The sequence below is a fragment of the Falco biarmicus genome, chromosome 3 (genome assembly GCF_023638135.1).
Source record: "Falco biarmicus isolate bFalBia1 chromosome 3, bFalBia1.pri, whole genome shotgun sequence".
NCBI lineage: Eukaryota > Metazoa > Chordata > Aves > Falconiformes > Falconidae > Falco > Falco biarmicus.
In genome coordinates, this window is record NC_079290.1 from 6,118,708 (window position 1) to 6,136,120 (window position 17,413).

Genomic DNA, 17,413 nt, shown 5'->3' on the forward strand with positions numbered 1-17,413 from the left:
AGACAGTTTTGGGCAACCTGTTCTAATTGACCCTATTTTGAGCAGTGGGTGGTTGGAAAAATGGTCCCCAAAGGCTGCTTTCCAAGTAAATCTATTCTATGATGGTATGATTAAACTTTAGAAATTAGTCTGTCTTTTTTCATATGCTGCCTTTTTATAATAGTTTACCTTTAAAAGGGAATGATATAATTTCATCTCCACAGCATGTATTTTATGTCGCCAGTAGATCCTGATGCCAGGATCTCCAGTCCCTAAAAACTGATAATGTATTTGTACAGGAAATAGCACAGGAGATCTCTGAGTCAGTATTACTAATATAAGCCTAAGAACCTGTGCCCTGTAAGATTTCTTCACTGTTAAATTCCATTGTGGATTAGCGGCATTCAATCTCAATTAGAGCATCAGGAACTGTGCAGCTATGTGATGGAATGAGATAACAATTTGTGCTGAAAAAACACAATCGTCCATTCACTTGAATCTGAAAGGAGCAACAGTTTATGAGTCTTATATATCACCATAAAGTCTAGCTCACAAGTGTTGCTTTTGTTTTGCTGAAACAGCATAAACATTTGTTAAAATTTTCTGTCCATCTGACACAGCAGTCTTTTAGCAAATAATATTATTTTCAGTCATCCACATTTTAACAGACAAATTTGCAAGTGTAGAACTGAATATAGGAGTTTCTTAGATGCATTTGGCAATGCACGTTAAAGGCTTGAAGAAATATGGTATTTTATAGGCATTAATGTTCAACAGTGTACTACAGTGATAATATTGATATACTTTTTTTTTCTTTTAACAGTCTTTCCCCATTTTTATTGAATATTGCTGAAGACATCCTATGGCAATGTTTTTGCAATGTTGCAGAATGGGAAACTGAATGCAGAATTATTTCACTCCAGATCTATACTGTTTGCTACTACAGTAGTAAGACAGCAGTTAAATGTCATCAGTCATTAGAGTATATGGACCAAAATAAATGAAATTATGTCAAAGACATGGAAGTTTCCAAGCTGAAGTGATAGCTTGCCGTCTTCAGTTCCTCTGAATGTTGAGTCCAGATTTAAACTTCTCTGAAGCTGAACCTTATAAATCCCTAGTCCGTATATGAAAGGAACTCATATGAGTTCAGACTCCAGAAATCCAAAACCCAGTCAAAAGCAACAGTCATTCCAATTCCCTGCCACAATAGAACTGCTTAGGGAAAACAGAAGCTAATTAAGACAAGGGGCATTTTAATTTGTACCAACTCTATGCCAGAATGATATGCAGAAGGTAAGAAAAAATTAAACACCATGAGTTTATATTTTAAGGATATGTTCCTTTGGCACCATCTTTGTTAATGAAAACACAAAGAACATCACCAGTCACCAGCACCACATTGCACCCAACATGAATTAAAAGAACCATCAACAAACAACTTTTTTTTCTCCACATCTAGAAAGATGTTAATGTGATGCATGATGATTGTTAACCACGCTTCACAATGTATTACTGTAATGGGTTTAGATTCCATGGTGATAGAACTTTATTTTTAAACATCATTAAAACATCTGCATGTATTTCCTCTTTTTTGCTTCTGATTACAAGTAATGGCAGAAACAAACCTTCACTGTAACATATTTGACTTTTGTCTTTCCTGTCTGGTAAGTCTCACCTATGCCTTTATCCACTTTTAGTTCCTGAACTTACATAATACATTACCTTAGTTGTCTGTTTAGAGTCACCAGGCCTTGTCTGTGAATTCTCAGCATAATAAGAACCTTAAATGAATTTGTATATTCTTTTTTTTTCCTTTCCTTTGATTTGCTTTAACATACACAAACAAACATGCAATGCCCTTTCTGTCTTGTGTTCCATTCACTCTGCATTTGTCTCAATAGGTTGTGGTCAGTCACATATATATATTCTGCAATAACCAAGGACAATGAATGGAACACAGAGTTTCATAGTATCTGTATATTTGGAAAGGTTTACTTCATGGACTCAGCTGGTGCAATAACAGGATTCAAATCAGGAAAGGGAGCAGAATCTACTCTCTTGAACTTAAACCCTAACAAATGAAAGTTATCTGTATATCTGTATAAAATACTGTAATAAGTAATAGCTCAAAAATAAATCTCAAGTCTCTCTGTATACCATTGGCATCCCTTGCCACAGACTCCAGTAATCCTGACAGTTTGAGCCAATGACTCAAAATAAAGTGAAGCACAGTATCAGATCAATTTAATCATTTACTGACTTACCCTTCAGATATGGTAAGTGATGGATCAGATTAAATTCCCCAAGTGAGTTCTTTCGAATGCACCAAATGAGAAAATCATCGCTTGGTCAAAGAGACCTTCTGCTTTTTTACTTTAATTCTTTTATTCCTCTCATTCACCTGAAGCCACGTGCGATATAGTTGTTAATTGTCTACCTGCCTTCACTTGGTGTGAGAATAAAAGAAAAGGTAAGCAGCAAATCCTCCATACACTGACAACTACATTGCTATCAGGCAAGTGCGCAACCAGGGAATTATCCCTCCCAGTATCTTCAGGGCTAGTATCTATCTCTCTCACATTGTTTCTCAATTCCATTGCTATCTTTTGGTTTGGCCTTCATTTGCTATTCCTGGCATACAGTAGAGGAAGTAAAAATCTATGGCCTTGAACATTTCTGCATAAAAATGTAGAATTTGATAATGTCTTTTCTGGCTGTTTTCCAAATGTATACATGCAGTTCAAAAAATCAACCTGCTGTAACAGGATAAACAGTCTTTGTCTTGCGCTGAAACAATCTTTGTTTGCTACGACTAATAATAACATAAGTAACATCAAATATGATAATGTTTTCTGCTGCATAGTTTTCAATACTATTAATATATGAAAGTATTGTTTGATTCCTTTCCTGTCTTTCTGGCTATTTTATTCCAGGTCTGTTTACTGAACATACATTTAGTCTCATACTTGGATGAATTATGATGTGCTAATTTCTTCTTCATTCATCAGAATAGGAAAGGACAGTGTCTAAAGTGTAACTGTCTGCATTCACACAGGAACATCTCTCATTTCTCCGTTTACCTCATAAGAAGATTTGTTATCCTCATCTCTCTCTTACTTTTTATGCCCTAAGTAACCATCTAGGGAATTATTTTTTCTGTGCAGGTGGTTGGTAAGGGTGGACACAGACAGATTGCCTATACACAAACAAAATTTGGGTCCAGTCAGGGTTATTGCTAAGATCATTATACAAATTGGTAGTCACTGATGCTGTGCAGGATAGAATCAATGTCAGTGCATCTGGGTCAGCATCATTTATTGTAATACATGCTACTCTCCTACCAGACTTACATTACTCTCGTTATGTCTGCTAAGCTTTTGCCACATTCTAACACCCATATAAACTTTAAAGGTCCAAAATTACCTCATAACTACCAACTATAGGATTTTTAGAGGTGGACTTAAAAGTGTATATTTTTTTTGTGCTTGAGTTGTAAGTGTGCTTCTGAATCATATGGACATTTTGGAGTATCATGTGGCAGTCAATCAGCAGAAGGCACAGCATGCAGAAATACCAAGACAGACTACTAATCAAATGACAACGGACTTGGAATTAAAATAATAATTCTCAGGAAAGTAGTTCCCATTTTTGCAGGAGCAATTTTGTGCTAAGAAAGAAAAAGAGACCTCTCCCTGCTTCCCTCCTCCCTTACCTCTGGGATTTATATCAAAAGATTGGACATAATTATGTTTACTCATGTGTGGCTAAAGAACATAGAGGCGATGGGGAGTGGAGGTAAAACACATCTTTTCTCTATTTATGTTCTTGTGGAGGAACAAAATAGCTTTCCAATCTCATGAGTGAAGCTGACTGAGGAATGAATTTTTCCCACTTACGAAAGAAGAGGTATATGCTGGAAATTCCCTTAAAGTGTCTTCCAAGAGATCTTAAAGGAAGCTTGAGTACTACAGTTGTCAGTTAGAGGGCTGAGTAAATTCTTACAGGACCTGAAGCTGTTCTTATAGAAAACCTGGATAATTTTGGCCAAAAGTTTTTACATTAAACTATAATCTGTGGTGAAGTACATTCTTTTCCTTTCATGGGCTCTCTTCATTATTTGAGTGATATCACTATGAGACTTCTAACTGTCAGCTTCGAAATGCCATGGTGACTGGGGAAGATTTCTGGTGACTAGAAAAAAGAAAACTGTCACATCTATCTTGAACAAGGTGAGAAGGACCTAGGAAACTGTAGTGCTGGTCAGCATAACATCAGTCCCTGTGAAGCTTGTCGATCAAAAACCTCTTTGAATTTATTTCTAAATTTATGAAGAACAAAAGGTGATGGGGAAAAAGGAACATGGATTTAATAAGGGCAAATCATACATGGTCAACCTGATTGTTTCATGTGATGGGATGACAAGTTCTGTGGATGAAAGGGTGGCAGTGGATGTAACTTACCTTTACTTCAGCAATTCTTTTGACATTTTTCCATAAAATAAGATGAAAGATGGACTTGGCAAGATGTTGAAATTTCAGCTAAATTGTCAGGCTCAAAGTGTTATGATCAGCAATACAAAGTCCTGGTTTCAGCCAGTTACTAGTAGCGCTCCTCAGAAATCAATAACAGGGTCAACACTTAAGTATCTCTACATTACACATTACATAGATCTGTTAATTTATAAAGACATCTTCAAATACAGTTATTAATATCATCCATCTCTCTCCCTAACTCTCACTACACGTGATTTGGTCTCCTCCATGATCTTGCTGAAAGTGCACTCTGTCCCGTTATCCAGGTAGGACATACAAATATATGCCCATAGGTATAGACAAATCTTTATGCATATCTGTAAATGCATAGTCAGCAATGTGCCCTTGCAGCAAAGAAGGCTAACTGCATAATGTTCTGTATTTGTATTTACGTAGCCAGATTCTCATCTCTATTCAGCACTTGCGAGATCACATCTAAAGTATTGTGCCCAGGTCTGGTCTTCCCAGTACAGGAAATACATTGACAATACATTGACATACTGGAGTAAGTCCAGTGAATGGCTAGTGAGGTGGTTTAGGGCTGGAGTACTCGACATATGAGGAGAGTTTGTTCAGCCTGGAGAAGACTAGAGGGGCTCTTACTGTTATCTTGAGGTACCTATAGGAGCAGCATAAAAAAGTTGAACCAGAGTCTTCTTGAAGATGGATAGTAACACAACAAGCAAAAGACAACTTGTTTTAGTGAAAATTCCTTCTGTATGTAAGATTAAAAAAAAAAAAAATTCACTCTGAGAATAATTGAACAGCGGGATAGGTTACCCAGAGAAGTGTTGGAATTCTCCTTGTTGAAAATTTTCAAGACTCACCTTGACAAGGCCCTGGCTAACCTAATCTAAGGCCCTCCTCTCAACAGAGCTGAAGCAGGTGCTCCCCAGAGGATCCCTTCCAAACTAGGCTCATGTCAGTCTAGATTATAACGAACATGAGAAAGTCCATTTAAACTTAAGAAAGAAAACTGTTTTCTCTGTGAGGGTGGTAAAACACTGGAAGAGATGTCCATAGAGTCTGTGGGCTCTCCATCCCTGGACATGTTCAAAACTCAACTGGATACAACCTTAAGTAACAGCTCTAGCTGGACTTAGTTCAAGCAGAGGGTTGGACTAGATGACTTCCAGAGGCCCTTCCAATACAAATAATCTTGTGATTCTAACACTCTTCACATGATGATCACTTGCTGTGGAACTGATTTTACCTCCCTGACTATCCATAAATCTTCAGGTTGAAGCCAGAGGTACTGAAATTTCTGGACTTTTACAGTGTTGCTACAGCAGATTGAGGATATGTGAATAGAAAGGTGATGTACTTCAGAGGAAGATACAACTTAACATTGTCTCTACGTTCTCCATTCCATAAAAATACTAGTGTGACTGCAGGAAATGATACAGTAATTTGTAATGATACAGATTATTAAATTACTGAGGTGAAGAAAATTGCTTTCAATCCCTATCAGTAGAATTTGCAATTAAACCTGACGTCCTACTGTTTCAACATAAATTGCCAAACAAAACAGAATTAATTGCACAAATCCTTAATAAAATATACAAATGCAAGGTCAATCTACTGCTATGTTTATTCATATTTGTAAGAATTATATATTCACTGTTGCCTAATACAAAAGATTCATCATCTTATGATGAAATAGAAAGGGGAAAAAGCTTAAAGCTGTAGCAAATAATGTAGAAATTAATAATAAAACTTTATATTGTCATAATTTTCATTTCTTCCTTTGTAGTTACAGCCGATTCTTCAGAAACTGCCTGTTTATGCTTGTATAACATACAGAAGCAAATCAAAGGCAGCAGCATTTTTACATATCTTGTCTACAAAGTAGCCCTAAACACAAAGATGTTGTTACAAAATTACACTTATACCTAATAATCTCAGCATTAAATTACTGGAGAAAAAAATTGTTTAACTAGCTTTATAGCAACATGTCCAACTGCAGGAAGACAAGCTCAGAATTGTATGGATTTTTTTTCTTTTTTCCCCCCATCCACAATGCTATCTTACAGCACCCTGCAGACAGTAAAGTATCTCTTGCTGTGACAAGTTATTGATCTTGTTTTCCTCTGAGAATCCTAACAAGGCAAAATGCAGCTTCCTGAAGTATACAGCTGGACCAGTACTTCGCAAGGGGTACAAGTTGCAAAGAAATTTGCTCTCCAGTGTTTAGCAGAAAAAATGAAATGAAATTAGTAAAACTGTCTGCAGTTTTTTTCTGGGAAGAGTAAGGATGGTCTAAAGCATAACAAACCTATTCAGTCCACCGGTACCACCTCCTCTCCTTCACTTCTCCTGAGGGTAATCCTGACCTTTTATCCTAAATTCTGACAAAGGAGGGGGGTAAAGAAACATGATATTGGGGCATGATTTTGTTCTCTAGAGGTGAGTGCAGGACAAGGTCTCTTGTGGCTTAATAGAGAAATAGAAACTGCTGTCATCCCACTTATTCTTACTGCATTAACATGAAAAATGTGATTTGACTGTGCATGGGAAAACAAAACCACTTTGCTGGGTGTCCTGGTTTCGGCTGGGGTGGAGTTAACTTTCTTCTTAGTAGCTGGTGCAGGGCTGTGTTTTGGCTCTGATGTGAGAACAATGCTGATAGCACACTGATGATTTTAGTTGTTGCGGGGTGATGTTTATACTAAATCAAGGACTTTACAGTATCTCAGCCCTGCCAGCAAGAGGGCTGGAGGGACATGGGAGACTGGGAGGGGACACAGCCAGGACAGGTGACCTGAACCAGCTAAAGGGGTATGCCATACCATGGGACATCATGCTTGGTCTATAAACTTGTGGGGTTAGACTTGTGGGGTTAGCTGGGGGTGGGGATCATTGCTCGGGGGTTGGATGGGCATCAGTCAGCGGGTGGTGAGCAGTTGTACTGTGCATCACTTGTTTTCCTTTCTCCCTTTTCCTTTGGATTTTGTCCTTCTCCCCACCTTTCCATTATAACTCATTATTATTGTTAATGTTGTTATTTTTGTTGTTCTTACCTTTTTATTCTGTTTAGATTATTAAATTGTTCTTATCTCAACGCTTGAGTTTTACATTCCTTTCTGATTCTCTTCCCCCCCACTCCGGATGGGGTGGGAGTGAGCAAGGAGCTGTGTGGTGCTTGGTTGCCAGCTGTGGTTAAACCACAACATTGGGACACACAGGACAGATTTTTTTGATGATCAGAAAGTGGATCTGAGGTGAGCTTGAGACTGACATGTTGACTTAATCTGCTTCCCAATTTACTGAGACAGTCATTACTTGGTTGGCAAGAGGCAGTGTCATCACTTTATGTGGAAAGTTTCTTTTATATTCTTGGAACTGTGACAAGTATAAGGACTGATTAGATGGAAATGCATGATCTACCTTTATCTCAAACAATAATCTCTGCCCTTTCTAATTCTGCATTTCAGTGGACAAAATTATGCACCTACTAAGGTTCCTTCTACTTTGAGTGCTGCTGTGGCCCGCCTTGATCCCCTTAGATGACAATCAGGTGGGAGCTCAGAGTATGGGATAGTGTTGTGTAAACCTGGTATTAAAAGTGAAAGGGAAATTTTCTTTCAGCATCAAGTTGCCTTTTTTGTTGTTATAAACCACATAATCCTTGCGGATAAATTATCTTAAGCAACATTCAAGATGTATTGACTTTTAAAACACAGAGTAGATTACACTATTCAGTCTACAAAAAAAGTCTTAAAACCTAGCACAACTGAATAATCTTTAACCATTACAGTAGCAATTGGATGTAATATCTTTGCAAGTCCAGTGCCTATGCTCAGCTAAGACTACAGGTGCTTCGCCCAACTTTTGCCAGGTTTCCATTTGTCAGACTAAAGTTCAAATGTTCTATTATTATTATTTACTATTAGTTTAGAGTTATGTATTGTCTAATCATTACAATGCACTAAAGTAGTATTTGCAGGTTATCATCAGACCTCATATGTGAGAAATGGTGCAAATATGAAGCAAAAAGGACCACAACTATCATAAATATCTAATAGTTTTCTTTTGCATCAAGATGCCAGAGTTCAATGATGCAAGCACTTGTAAAGCTGGATATATAGATGTGAAAGAAATTACTGTGAAACAAATATACTTCCCACAATCAGCTAAGCAACAGCTTCAACTTGCCTCCTGCCTAACAGTGATAAATGATTTTGGAGGCATCACCACAGTGGAGAACCTCAAGGAGGGATCTAAGGCAGGATAACATACTTCTGTTCTGCATCTGTAAGAGCCATTGGAGGTGAAAGTATTCAGGGATCTTGGGCGGAGAAAATTCCTGTTAAGGCTGGCAGCACTGGTACAGCTAAATTATGAAAGGTCTAAGGTATAGAAACAAGAAAAGTGTGACCCCAATTAAGTCAATAGTTATTCCTCTATTCACTTCATTTGGAGTCAGGATTTTACCACAATTTACATTTTTACATGATATGAAGGCACACAGGAAATGTGAAGAGAGTGAAACTGAAATAATCTGAGTAATAAGAAAAAAAGAAAATTTCTTGTAGTTAAAAATGTTGCTTTTAAGTGAACTATATCCTCTCAAGGAGAAAGTGTGAAACAGTCTTGCCAAGGTATTGAAGTTGTGAGAAGTTCAGAGGCTACAGTAGGTACAGCCTGGACATGGCATCTTGCCAGCTCGGCCTGCAAACCAGGAGACATTGTTCATATAATTGTGAAAGTGTAGTCAGGGTCATACAGTGCAGGCCTGATTTGTAGAAGTGAGCTACCTTCTTTTGAAATTCTGGGAGATTTTTATATGAAAGAGCCAAGACATAAACCTGGGACAGCTGCATTTTTAACAAGAAGAATTTACTCTTGGGCTTGTCAGCAACCATAAAAATGTGGCTTTGCATTAAAATCCTCCCCATCCCCCCCCATTCCCCCCCCCCATCTTTATTAAGGACAAATTCATGGCTAAAACATATTTTCATTTTTTATATAACTCAAATTATCCCATGTCACCATGCATGGAAACTCATTGGCACAGATCAAGCAGATGCACACTAAAATTTCTGGAGTCTGCTTTAATAATGTCCAGTTAAATTTGAAGATCTAATTAGAATTTAGTAGATTAATTAAAATTGATGCACTTTATTTACCTGCACTTTTGTTAAGGTTAGACTGTTCTAATATACTAAGTTTTGAGTATGATATCAAAGATAACAGTACATCAGTTTTCAGTTATCCCCTCCATCATTACTGAATATTTCTCCAGGACAGAGTGTATTAACTTAATTATTTTACTGTATGAAAGCTTTTATAATCAGTCACAAAATCAGACAAACAAAACGCTTCTAGTGCAGGACTATCCGGTCATGTTTGATAGCTAGCTACAAGGCAAGGCTTCTAGGTTTGGAGCTGTTTTCAGCAGACCCTGGCTATTGTTCTCTGGTAAAACAGCACAGCATTGGTGGTTCTTAAAACTATTCAAAAAGCCAGTAACTTGTGGCATGTAGAACTGAAAATTCTTAAATAAAAACCACCCTATTTGGGGAAAGTAGAATAATGAAAACATGAATATCTTCAAGTCAGGTAGATCACTTATGCAGAAATCATTTTAGTTTGGACATATACTGAACAGAAATTCTGAATTTTTTTTATTTTCATCCCTTTAGTGACATACACATGAAAAGCGACAGAATTCTACACTGCAATGTGTCTATTTAGGTGGTTGTAGTAAGGACTGTACTGTACATTGATTAATTAAGGAAATAATGGATTTTCTTTGGGCATCTTATGAATAGCATAGAATGTCCTGAAATGAAGACCTGATACCCAATCACACATTTAAGGTGATCATAAAACTGACTGCCAAAGATACTAGCTAAAATTCAGATTCAATTCAGATCTTTCAGAAAGACTTTCCTCCTCCTTTCAGTTACACAGACGACTCTTCAGTCATGGTATCCTTCTCACCATGTGAGAAATGACATTGGCAAGATTATTAGATTATTCACCACCACCCTCCACCTTTTATTGACAAACTTTGCCAAAACACCTTCCTGTTCCATAAACTTTTTCCAAGTATCCATGCATATCATCTTCTTCTGGCTCCATGTTGCACAGTATACCCTGACTGCCTAACTGTTCAGTGCTCCACTTCCCAGCAAGATTGCATCCTCTGGAAAAAATCTGGCATTCTTTATTGTAACCTGCTACAGCAAGAATATGTTGGCCAAATAGCCAAACCTGATAGTTGTTTTTTTTCAGAATCCTTGCCTTCTCTACTATGTCTTTGCTGCCCATGAAAGAACTAATTGCAGAATCTAATAAAAATCAAAATATTAAGTAAAATCAGAACTAGCAGAAATTTCTTCTTTTTGCGGTTCATCTGTCTTAGATCTTTTTTTTTTTTCAAACAGCAGATTATTGTGGGACACCACAATGGAAGTGTCCCATCATGTAAAAGGGACTGCTGGCAGGGTCCAGTTTAAGGCAGAGCCCCAAACACCAAACAGTACCTTCCTGAGAGTTTCATTTTTGCTTGCATTTGTATCTCACCTTTCAAACTCTGTGTGTGTGTGTTGATGACTTTTGCTGATAGAATAGATAATAAATCAACAGCAGAACAGAAAATTATTAACCTCTTTAAAAAACTGGTGGTATTGCTGTTAGCGTGAAAGATCTAACTATTCTATTTTCATTTATTAGCTTGAAAATAAATATATATGTACACATACACACACACACCTGTACATATAGACTAGAACTGCATGTCCATTACCATGGAGTGTACAACGGAAAGAGCAAAAACTGGAGCTGAGTGACTGCAGACACACACACACGCACCCCCACATATACACCCACACCCACACTGCCCCTACAAAAAAAAGCAATTCATATACCATATTACTATGCATACTGGACAAAATTTATCAAGAAATGCAGACTACAGGGCTTTGTACTGTTCTGTACTGTATAGCCAAAGCTTAAATATGGGTAATGTTGCATTGATCAGACCAGCCTTTCCCAAACACATTTACATAAATGTCACCACTGTCATTCTTCTTGATGCAGTAGAGGGAGACAGAGTAATGATTTTAAAAGAGGAGGGACTGTACTTCTGCTGCTCTGCTCTGGCTCCTGTAACAGCAATGGGACATACTTTAGCCAGAACAAACATGCAGGTTATTTGTGCACCAATAAATTAAACAAGGCTGGAATACAGGTGCAAGAGATGACATGCAATCATCCAAGGAGTCAAAGTGTTAGCATAATACCCAGTATAAATTTGGCCTGGTGTAATTAAAGAGGGAAACAGTTACATGGCCAGTAGCCATACCGTACCAGGTGAGCTCTAGGCCACAGAATGATTGCAGATGTAGGCAGAGAATCTCTCTTTCCTCATGTTGCCACATATCTCTGGTTTCTTACGGCTGCTGGAGGGGGTCACAGAGCTGAAAGATGTTAGTGGATTTGTTCTGGAACTGTATGCCTGTATCTCAAGCTGGTCCTGCCCTTCTCAAAAAATAATATTAAAGAACTGGAAAATGTTCAGGAGAAGGCAACAAGAAATTTTGAATGAGCCATTATAAGGGGAATGACTGACTACTCTCTGAATCTCTAGCTTGGAATGATGACAGCAGGAGTATCGCATTACAGACATCTGTAAAATAATGAATAACCAGGAGGGGATGACTGAGAGTCATGTCCACATCTTCCTCAGAGTACAAACACTGAGCATGTACTGCAGTCAGCAAACAACAGGAGATCTTTCTTCAAACAGCTTGTAGTTAAGCTGTAAAACTCCTTGTCATAGGATGTTTACATAATTTCAAGAGGAGACTGGACAGATTCCTTAGGAAATAAATTCTGTGGGGTTAACTAAACATATCTGAACTACTTCTGGCTCAGTAAGGCTCCTCACCAGAAATAATTAGAGTTTGAAAGAGCTTTCAGAAATATTATACACCTACTCTGATTTGTACTCTTTAAGCATCCATTTCAGCCACTGCTGGAAGCAGGACTTTGGGATGGGTATACTACTGATCTGATGCAGTTCTTGTATACTCTTGTTGCAGTCAAAGGAAATAAAGTCACGGCATTGGAATGGTAGAGAAAGGTGGGCAGTTGGGCTGCCACACAAAAGCTCCCAAAATCTGCCTATGACTCAGGTGGACCATGTCAGCTAAAGAGCCAATGAGTTCAAGTAAAATTTATATTGCTGTTCAGAAGAAACAGAACATAATGAGAAGTCTGGAAAGGAGATAGATATTACAACAGTACCGAAGCAAGCCAAAAATCAATGGAGCTGTGTTTACTGCACACAGAACTGTAGCTGTGCACATGGAAATACACATACAAACCAGTGCTGATATACTTCAGCAAGGCACTTAAAATAATGACCCAATCCAGAGGCTGAATTTATCTGTTTCTCATGGTGTTTATATTGTAGAATTTGTGGTGTCTTGATGATTTACTGACCAGTATCTTGTTTTATTCATTATTACTTCTAATATCACATATTAAATAAAATGTGTATCATTATGATGCAAAAACATTATTTTTTTTATTAAAATCAACTATAAAGAAGTGCCAGTTTTCTTGCATGGAAGATGTGAAAATTATTTCCATAGTTTTCATGCAAAATTTATACAGAACCTCAATGATTTCTTTCTGCATAAAGACAATACTACAAAAGAGTTGGTAAATAGGGAATACCAAAGTACGTTTGCACTTCCCATGCATTCTTTGAGCAATCTCACTAAAAATAAATTTAAGTTTATATGAAATAAGCATTAGGATAATATTTTGACTGATAAAAGACAAGTGATTTTGTGATTTATTATAATCTTACTGTATAATCACACTCTACCACCACATTCTGAGAGACAATCATGGAAAGAAACTCATTTGCATCAGCACTTTGTGGTCACTAGTTGAGATTTGACTTATCTGGAGTGTAAAAATAAACAGCGAGTCTATTATTAAAAAAAAAAATATTGAGCTTTTCTCACAAAATTATTGTTCATTAATAATAAAATTTCTTTTGACTGTGAATTACTGTAATGTTATGGTCTTTTGCTGTAGGCATTGTGCAACAGGACCTGTAATTTTGTACTTCAGGCAGCATTTAACTGCTGTTATGCCACAGTGTGATTCACATTTTCCTACCAGGAACAAATTCTTTCACTTTCTTCTATAATTTCTAGTTAGCTTCTCCCATTTTTTCCCTGTATACTTGTCATAATGCCAAAAATATATATTGCAACATGAAACTGTATTCTAAAGAGTAATTGTGTGACAGAATTGTGATTATCTGTACTATAAATATACAAAATCTAATTGAGGATTTTGTTTACTTGGGGGTTGTGGTTTTGTGGTTTTGTTGGGTTTTGGTGTGGTTTGTTTTTGGTTTTGGGTTTTTGTTTTTTGAGTGACTATTTTCAGAACAGTAAATTATTTTTCTTTTTAAAGATTTCAGAAGCCTAAGGAAAAGAAATAGAATAATTAAAACAGCTTCAGAGAGAAGACACATTCCTTATTCCTATAGAAATTGGTGGACAAGTACTCTGGAAATTATATTTCTAAATGTCTTTAAAATGCTCTTTTTACTTTCTAGGAAGCTGAGAAATAAATCTGAGTGAGATCAGAAGAGACTAGAACATTTATTTACCCACCCCCATGTAAGTCAAAGCTATAGTCATTAGGCTGTCACATAAAAGGTAGGTACCATTTCACTATGTCTGCCTGTTTCTGAGTATATTCAGTGCTGTGCAGAGCAGAGCTCAGTGTGGTATGTGAGTGTGTTTGTGCATATGTCTGTGAGGGTTCACACAGTTATAAACACAATGAATGCAGCTACAGAAGCAGGCCCTCTGAGGACTTGGAAGTCCTGGTCTATGAATCTGAGGCATTTATTGGTAGACTGATGCTGAGGTGTTCAAGTCAGTGAAAGAGATATTTTGGGGCATGTACAGGAGCAAAACTTTTGGTACTTAGAAATATATTTGCCTTGCATTTAACTTAAAAGCATACGATCATATTTAGTCTTTTGGGTACACTTTAGAGAAAGAAGGCATGAGATTCAAATATAACTAAAACATCCAGGTGTTTAAGAGCACCAGCTTTTCTACAACTACTGGAACTCATGTCAGGACTGTGAACAAGCCAAAATAAACAGAAATTCTAACCAGTGAGAAAGAAATTAAAGGGGAAAAGTAGCTAGTAATTAAACAAATATTAAGAAATTACCCTCTAAGGTATGAAATGGGTTAATATTGATGAAACATAAATAAAATAAGGCAAGGGATAAAATGAAGTAATGCTACAAACAGCTACTTCACAAACATTCCTGTAATGAAAACACACCTACTATCAAATCACTGAATGTATGGCACATTGCTGGCAACAGGACTAAGAATGTTATGCTCAAACAGAAAGGGAAATGTTTGTCATTGTGTGGAAATCAGACATTTTTTTCAGTGCAGTAATTAGGGGCACACAAAAAAACCAGATTGTAACCCCACAGAGAACATTCTTGATAAACTTCCAGATTTTGTGCTACTAAAAATCCAATACTTGAGATCAAACGTGACTTGAAAGCCATAATAGACATTCTCATTTTTTTTCAATGAAATGCCACAGGATGTACAAGGGAAAAAGACTTGAAGGAATAGATGCACATAATAATTTGCTTATGAGCCTACACAATAAACAAATGTAAAAAAGAGAGAAACAAAGAATAATGATGCAAGAGCTGTTATAAACCAATAAATCAAATCAAATCAAGGCATCCTGCAAAGAAATTACACATTTTCTTAATTTTTAATTCCTAAAATCTCTGGGGCCAAACAAAAACATTTGGAACCAAGGAAGACAGTGGTTTGAAAAGAGCAAACGTTTTAATGGATCTAGGGAGTCTGAAAAATGTATTTAAGAATATAATGTTATGGCAGTACAATAAAGACAGATCAGAGGTTAATTTTGTTGGTAAAATATGAACAAGAAAGCAGAAAAAAAATGAACAAAAAAAAGGTCAGATGTTATTATATTTGAATGAAGTACCTGATGCAGAACGGTGAAAAACAGGTGATAATTCACAATGCATCTGGTCAATTCTAGACAACAGTTTGAAAATGATTTATTCACACAGAGGTGTCCATTAGCCACCAACAGCTGATAATCACACTTTTGTGTTTTGTTTTGTTTTGTTTTTCCAATAACTTTACTAAGTAACATATTGACTGGCAATGTATCACATTAAACCCAAACAATATGTACTAGACACAAATTTTGCAGTGAGTTTCTTGTGAAGGCAAGACATATCTGAAAAACTGTGAAGGTTTTAAAAGGATTGATTTTTGAGGATAATGAGCAGTCTGTGCTACCAGCAATTCAACAAACAGAGGAGCTGAGAAACAGATGCACAAGTAGCCAGACACCAACCAAGCCAAAAGAAGAGTCAGCACTTCCTTTGATTTTTTTTTTTTTTTTTTTGCTGTTGAAACACACACACTATCGTGAGACTTCATTTGTGTAATTAATGAATGGATGGTACTAAGCAAAAGCACCTGCAAAAGGTCCTTTTTTTAATGTCCGTCCTTATAAATCTAGTTGGCTGGACAACAGAAGGCAGAAATACAAGAAAATTTGTTAGAATGAAGCAATGTTGGAATAGCTCATGGCACCATGGCACTGTAACTGAAAAAGAGAGGTCACAGGTGTTACAGCATGGAATGGACAGCTTGGAACAAGCAATTTCACATACTTGAGGCCTTCTAATAGTTAGACAACCACAGCTACTAATGGAAAGATGACCTGGGGTAATGAAACAACGACTGAGATGTGAACCTGCAGAGCCTTTTGCACCACCAGAGAATGGAGGGAAATCAGAGGAAGAAAGACAAGCACCATCAGCAACAGTATAGAAAGTGTGCTTTGGGGAAGAAGAGTAAATTAAACCCAGAGAACAGGACTACAATACAACCTAATGCTGTTATTAACTGAAAATAATTAGTAACAGCATCTAGAAACATGAGTTTAAAAGGGAGAACAGCATTCTCAAAAATACTCTGGTTCTAACAACAGCATAAGAAATTAGTTTAAGATAATGTATCTTGGCCACTCTCTCCTTTTTGTGTTGATCTGCTGAAACAGAATATGGGTTTTCTATTGCTCTGAGCAGCTTAACCTCTTTCCTACTACCAGCAGAGAGAAAGAGAGAGACAGAGGGAGATAGAGTGAGAAAACCTCTCATATCAGATAAAGAATTGGAAGAACTAAGCACAACTAAAACATTTACATTGCAGAGCCTAATTTGGTAAAAATCAATGGAAAGTTGAAATAGCAATTTCCACTAGCTAAACACCTAAGCCTTAATACATCCATCACAGTTTAGAGCAAAAAGCAACTTAAGTGTAGGAAAAAACTTTTTCAGCTTGAATATCTAGTGCTACAGAAATATTTTGAATAGATACATTCTGTACTAAACAATGGATACAAGCTGAAATAACTGTCATCACAGAAACAGGGTGTCCCGTCCCACTCAGCGGGAGTGAAAGGCTGGTTTTGATTATCCGCGGGAATAATTATGGTTATTCAGAGACTTTGTGTAGAACAGTGAATTTACTCATCAATTCACTTCTTGCAATTGGTATGTGCCAAAGAGATTTGTAAATTTGGTTTCTTAAACATATGGTGCAAGGAAACAGTTAAACTGAATTCTCAAACTTCAGGCATAGGGATCCGTAAACTTCAACTGTATGAGAAAATCGGGAAAGAAGGAAAAAAGGGAAGAAGAAGAGAGAAAGTATTCACCACCCTCCATCCCGGCACTCTCTCGATCTGCAGCTGCCGCAGCTGGCAGCTTCCCTCAGGCCACGGACGCCCACGGCACCTCCTGAGGCGCCTTGTCACATCCTGGGCCT